The sequence below is a fragment of the Salmo trutta genome, chromosome 32 (genome assembly GCF_901001165.1).
Source record: "Salmo trutta chromosome 32, fSalTru1.1, whole genome shotgun sequence".
NCBI lineage: Eukaryota > Metazoa > Chordata > Actinopteri > Salmoniformes > Salmonidae > Salmo > Salmo trutta.
In genome coordinates, this window is record NC_042988.1 from 37,456,558 (window position 1) to 37,462,557 (window position 6,000).

The following is a 6,000-nucleotide window of genomic DNA, read 5'->3' on the forward strand; positions in this document are numbered from 1 at the left end:
TCAGTCTCACTGAGGCCTCTATTTCTATGACACAGTTCCACTGGGTCCTCTATTTCTATGACCCAGGCTCACTGAGGCCTCTATTTCTATGACACAGTCTCACTGGGGCCTCTATTTCTATGACACAGTCTCACTGGGGCCTCTATTTCTATGACACAGTTCCACTGGGACCTCTATTTCTATGACACAGTCTCACTGAGAAACACAACACACAGACAAATATGTATTGTCTTTCATAAATGGGGTAGCTTGTTCCATCCCTAAATTACCATCTCTTCGTACAGAGTATTTGTCCTGTTCCTATGAAATGACAATTATAGAGGAGAAAAAGAAATGTATTCCAGTCTAGATCTTGGACTATATTAACACAAATACCAGGAAAGAAGATCAAATAAATGTTTCTCCAGGGGAGGGGCTGCTGAACTGCTGGGCTTCTTGTTCTGTTGAGAGCCTGTGTGAATAGGACAACAAGTTCAGTTGTTTGTCCCAGAGGGGTTGTGTGAGTGTGGGATTTTCTGAAGCGGGTTAGTGACTGGCTCTCGTTCTGGGAAGTATTCATCAGTTCTAAACCAATGTAACACAGTGCTTACAGTACACATGTCAGGGCATGGCGAAGAAAAACATGGCGGTTCTAGAGATTTCTGCTGATTCTATACATAGGGCAACTCTGCTGGCGGATTGCCAATCATGGGGGAAACGTTTTGTCTCAGTCTGTGTTTACAAAAGACAATAAAGAAAACATCTCACTTCTCTTTGCACGCAGCCTCAGGAAGGTCTGAGAACCAAACCATTTCTGCAATAGACCTGCTCTGTATATAAAAGTGGGTTTACAATAGAGTGAAAATGCATCATTTCTTTTCGTTGAGTCAGTTTGCTGAGAATGTGGAATACACTAAAGGACAGCACCTATACTAGTTAACTGAGTGCTACAGACACTTTTTTGATATAGAAGATGAACTGAAGCAGCACCCTATCACATCATCTAGATAACAGTTGATCAGATGATTCCTGGCACAGAGACAAGCAGGAACAGAAGCATTCCTGGATCTCTGTGTGTCCCAAATGGCACCGTAATCCCTATATATTGCACTACTTTTGACCAGGGCCCAAAGGGACACACACAGTATTTCTGGAGTAAGTGCCCCAGGCAGGTTGTTCGTTTACAGTGTGGTATTGGGAAAGTATGTTCTCTCTCTCTCCTTCTGGGGTCTCTCTGTTCTCTCTCACTCTCCTTCTAGGAATGGCACGGTAGGAGGACCAGGAAGAGGGAAAAGAGGCAGGAACTTGGACAGGCTCCAGAAGAATGTCCTGTCTGTATAGGAGGGTCCGGTAGGGAGGAGACCAGAGGAAAAGCCATTGAGAGGGACAGGGCTCAGTAGCTCTCTGCTAAGATGGCTGATCTAGGATCAGCTGGGTTCAAGTCACTCTGATCCAGGATCAGCTGGGTTCAAGTCCCTCTGTCTGTATGGGAGGTTCTTACCAATGTGGAATCCACAAATTTGTGAGTGTGTATTGTAACACTGCAAAAAAAACATTTACTTCAAAGTTGATGTAGCTGCAAGCCTACCACCAGGGGCATATTTCACACATCTGTTTCATTACATGGGTTATTGTTAGATGATTGTTAATGAACTTGGTGCTGGTTCGAAACACCCTGTGAGAGATTTTGTAACAATACCTTACTGTTAGTTAGGGACACTGTTCTTCTGTTTCCAGAGGTCACTGACCGTACGTGTAGGAGTGAGGGAATTCTAACACAGGACTGAGTGAGAAAAGATGTAATCTGTGCATGACTCACTCTGAGGAACTACCACACAAAAAGACCAGCGCAATAGAGAAAGTACAAAACAATGGTTACAGACAAGTACTGGAGGTTGGGGGTGCAGCAAGAAAGGAGGTGAACAATGAGTGGAGCTCAGAGCTCAGAGGACATCCAGTACCCAGAACACCCTGCAGAGCAGGGAACACTTGAATAGAACATCCAGTACCCAGAACACCCCGCAGAGCAGGAAACACTTGAATAGAACATCCAGTACCCAGAACACCCTGCAGAGCAGGAAACACTTGAATAGAACATCCAGTACCCAGAACACCCTGCAGAGCAGAAAACACTTTAATAGAACATCCAGTACCCAGAACACCCTGCAGAGCAGGAAACACTTTAATAGAACATCCAGTACCCAGAACACCCCGCAGAGCAGAAAACACTTTAATAGAACATCCAGTACCCAGAACACCCTGCAGAGCAGAAAACACTTTAATAGAACATCCAGTACCCAGAACACCCTGCAGAGCAGAAAACACTTTAATAGAACATCCAGTACCCAGAACACCCTGCAGAGCAGAAAACACTTTAATAGAACATCCAGTACCCAGAACACCCTGCAGAGCAGAAAACACTTTAATAGAACATCCAGTACCCCTAACACCCTGCAGAGCAGAAAACACTTTAATAGAACATCCAGTACCCAGAACACCCTGCAGAGCAGAAAACACTTTAATAGAACATCCAGTACCCCTAACACCCTGCAGAGCAGAAAACACTTTAATAGAACATCCAGTACCCAGAACACCCTGCAGAGCAGAAAACACTTTAATAGAACATCCAGTACCCAGAACACCCTGCAGAGCAGAAAACACTTTAATAGAACATCCAGTACCCAGAACACCCTGCAGAGCAGAAAACACTTTAATAGAACATCCAGTACCCAGAACACCCTGCAGAGCAGGGAACACTTTAATAGAACATCCAGTACCCAGAACACCCTGCAGAGCAGGGAACACTTGAGCAGGGAACACTTGAATAGAACATCCAGTACCCAGAACACCCTGCAGAGCAGAAAACACTTTAATAGAACATCCAGTACCCAGAACACCCTGCAGAGCAGAAAACACTTTAATAGAACATCCAGTACCCAGAACACCCTGCAGAGCAGAAAACACTTTAATAGAACATCCAGTACCCAGAACACCCTGCAGAGCAGGAAACACTTTAATAGAACATCCAGTACCCAGAACACCCTGCAGAGCAGGAAACACTTTAATAGAACATCCAGTACCCAGAACACCCTGCAGAGCAGAAAACACTTGAATAGAACATCCAATCACACCCACAAGAGACAACAGCCACTCAGCAACATGCTGATCAAGGACTGAGTCTGTATTCAAGACCAGAATCCCTGGTTTTACACTCTCCCAGGTGGTCAATGAGAATGATTGATCCCACTGATACTAAGACTGTGCCTACAGTCAGTGTGACTGACTGGGGTTGAATCCAGGTCCTAGCCTCTCAATGAAACAGTGCCCGGGGCACCAACGCTAGTGATCATGCAAGGTTACCTCCTAGCTGTCATTGTAAATCAGAATGGGTTCTTAAGTGGCCTGGTTAAATAAAGGTTCATAATAAATAAACTTTACTCATCACGTGGAATGGGGTCACTGAACAACCTTCTTTACAACAGGAAAGTTTCATTATTCTATACCTGGTGATCCTCTCAGACCTCGTCATTCAGTCACATATGGCCTCATTTACTGCAGCAGGAACACTGGGATCAAAGCGTTTTCTTCTGGATGAGGAGCCCAGTGCATCCTGGGTGATTGGTGAGGGAGTTATGTGTCCACAAACATCTGCGGCTGAGTCAAAGCCTCCAGACACTAGTTTAGACTATGCAGTAAAGGTGACTTATCAAAGTTAGATCATGCATGAAACCCAGGTCTCCTTAGCCCATTGAGCTAAAGCCTTTCCATAATCTAACGCCAGTCTTCAAGTCTGAGACAAGGTTTCTCATCAAAGGAGTGTGCATTGTTGACTGAACCACCTCCATTAAACACATTGGCCTAAAGTAACAGTGGCTTTCTGCAGTCCAAGTGAACGTTCCCGTAAAGTTACAGTGGCTTTCTGCAGTCCTAGTGAACGTTCAGGTAAAGTTACAGGGGCTTTCTGCAGTCCTAGTGAACGTTCAGGTAAAGTTACAGGGGCTTTCTGCAGCCCTAGTGAACGTTCCCGTAAAGTAACAGTGGCTTTCTGCAGCCCTAGTGAACGTTCCCGTAAAGTAACAGGGGCTTTCTGCAGCCCTAGTGAACGTTCCCGTAAAGTAACAGTGGCTTTCTGCAGCCCTAGTGAACGTTCCCGTAAAGTAACAGTGGCTTTCTGCAGCCCTAGTGAACGTTCCTGTAAAGTAACAGTGGCTTTCTGCAGCCCTAGTGAACGTTCCCGTAAAGTTACAGTGGCTTTCTGCAGCCCTAGTGAACGTTCCCGTAAAGTAACAGTGGCTTTCTGCAGCCCTAGTGAACGTTCCCGTAAAGTAACAGTGGCTTTCTGCAGCCCTAGTGAACATTCTCGTAAAGTAACAGTGTTTTCTTGCAGACCTGGTATAACACGTTGTCAGGGCCCAACCCTCCGCAGGGCATTGATGCACAGCAACCCCTGTAGCCTGGACCGTGTTGGAACCTTACACATGCACTCTAAATCCATCCAGATATGTCAGACACTGCTTACTGGCACTACCCAGGATCAGGTTACTACTATCGTGTTATAGATGGCTTTATGGATGTGTGTCTCTCTGTGTCTCTGTGTGTCTCTGTGTCTTTGTGTGTCTCTGTGTCTCTCTGTGTGTCTCTGTGCGTATCTGTGTGTCTCTGTGTCTCTCTGTGTCTCTCTGTGTGTCTCTCTGTGTCTCTACGTGTGTCTCTGTGTGTATCTGTGTCTCTGTGTGTGTCTCTGTGTGTCTCTGTGTGTGTCTCTGTGTGTATCTGTGTCTCTGTGTCTCTCTGTGCGTATCTCTGTCTCTGTGTATCTCTGTGTGCTTCTGCGTGCCTCTGTGCGTGTCTCTGTGTGTCTCTGTGTTTGTCTCTGTATGTCTGTGTGTGTCTCTGTGCGTGTGTTTGCACGTCTTTGTGTGTGTGTGTGTGTGTGTGTGTGTGTGTGTGTGTGTGTGTGTGTGTGTGTGTGTGTGTGTGTGTGTGTGTGTGTGTGTGTGTGTGTGTGTCTACAAAGCCCATTCAGAGTCTTCTTTCAGCCAAACAACCTTTGCTATTATGGTGCAGACAGATTATTTACCATCTGCCTGATGACATCAGACGGCTATTTTGGGGGTTTGTGGGAATCGAAGTCCATTTCTAAGATTCCCATTATGTCATTGGCTTCTCCGGTTCTCCATCTCCTCATTGTACGTTCAATACTGATGGACTGATGGTGGAGGCTGTAATGGGGCTGAATGAGATAGGTGGAGGCAGAAATGAACTGGCCATAGGGCAGTTTGGTAAAATGCCAGATGGGCTGGTCCATTTTAAGGACCAGTGGGTCAGTCTAAATTGGGGGTTTTGTTCAGAAGCGTCGAAAGGTTTAGACCAAGGCGCAGCGTGTATAGGGCTCATCTTTGGATTTTAATGAATGCACTTCAACAACAAAATAATAAACGCTCAACAGTTCCGTAAGGTACAATCACTAAACGGAACAAACAAAACCAAAGAAAAACAAAACCCAAAGAAAAACAGGCTGCTTAAGTATGGCTTCCAATCAGAGACAACGAAAGACACCTGCCTCTGATTGGAAACCATACTCGGCCACACATGGAAAATGAAACATAGAAACAGAAAATTAGAACAAATTCCCCTAGAAACAAACCAACCCCAAAACACACAAAACAACCCCCCTGCCACGCCCTGACCATTCTACTATGGCAAAATGACCCTTCTCACTGGTCAGGACGTGACAAGAATGATCATTATTTGGCTAATAATGTGGGCCTCTGGGAAAAAAATTACCCGATGTGTCAGAAATGCCAGACCGATTCGTGGTCCCAGTCTGTCTCTGAGTGGATGTAGGATCAAATGAATCCTATTATCTCAGAAAAATGATGGAATCAGATTTCCTGACGGGGCCGTTGATCACGTTGCTGGCACACTTCCTATCTGTAAACCCAGTGGATGTATAATCATTTATGAAGCATTTAAAAGCATTCATAATGGCTTTTGATTGGCTCATGAAAGTTATTAGAA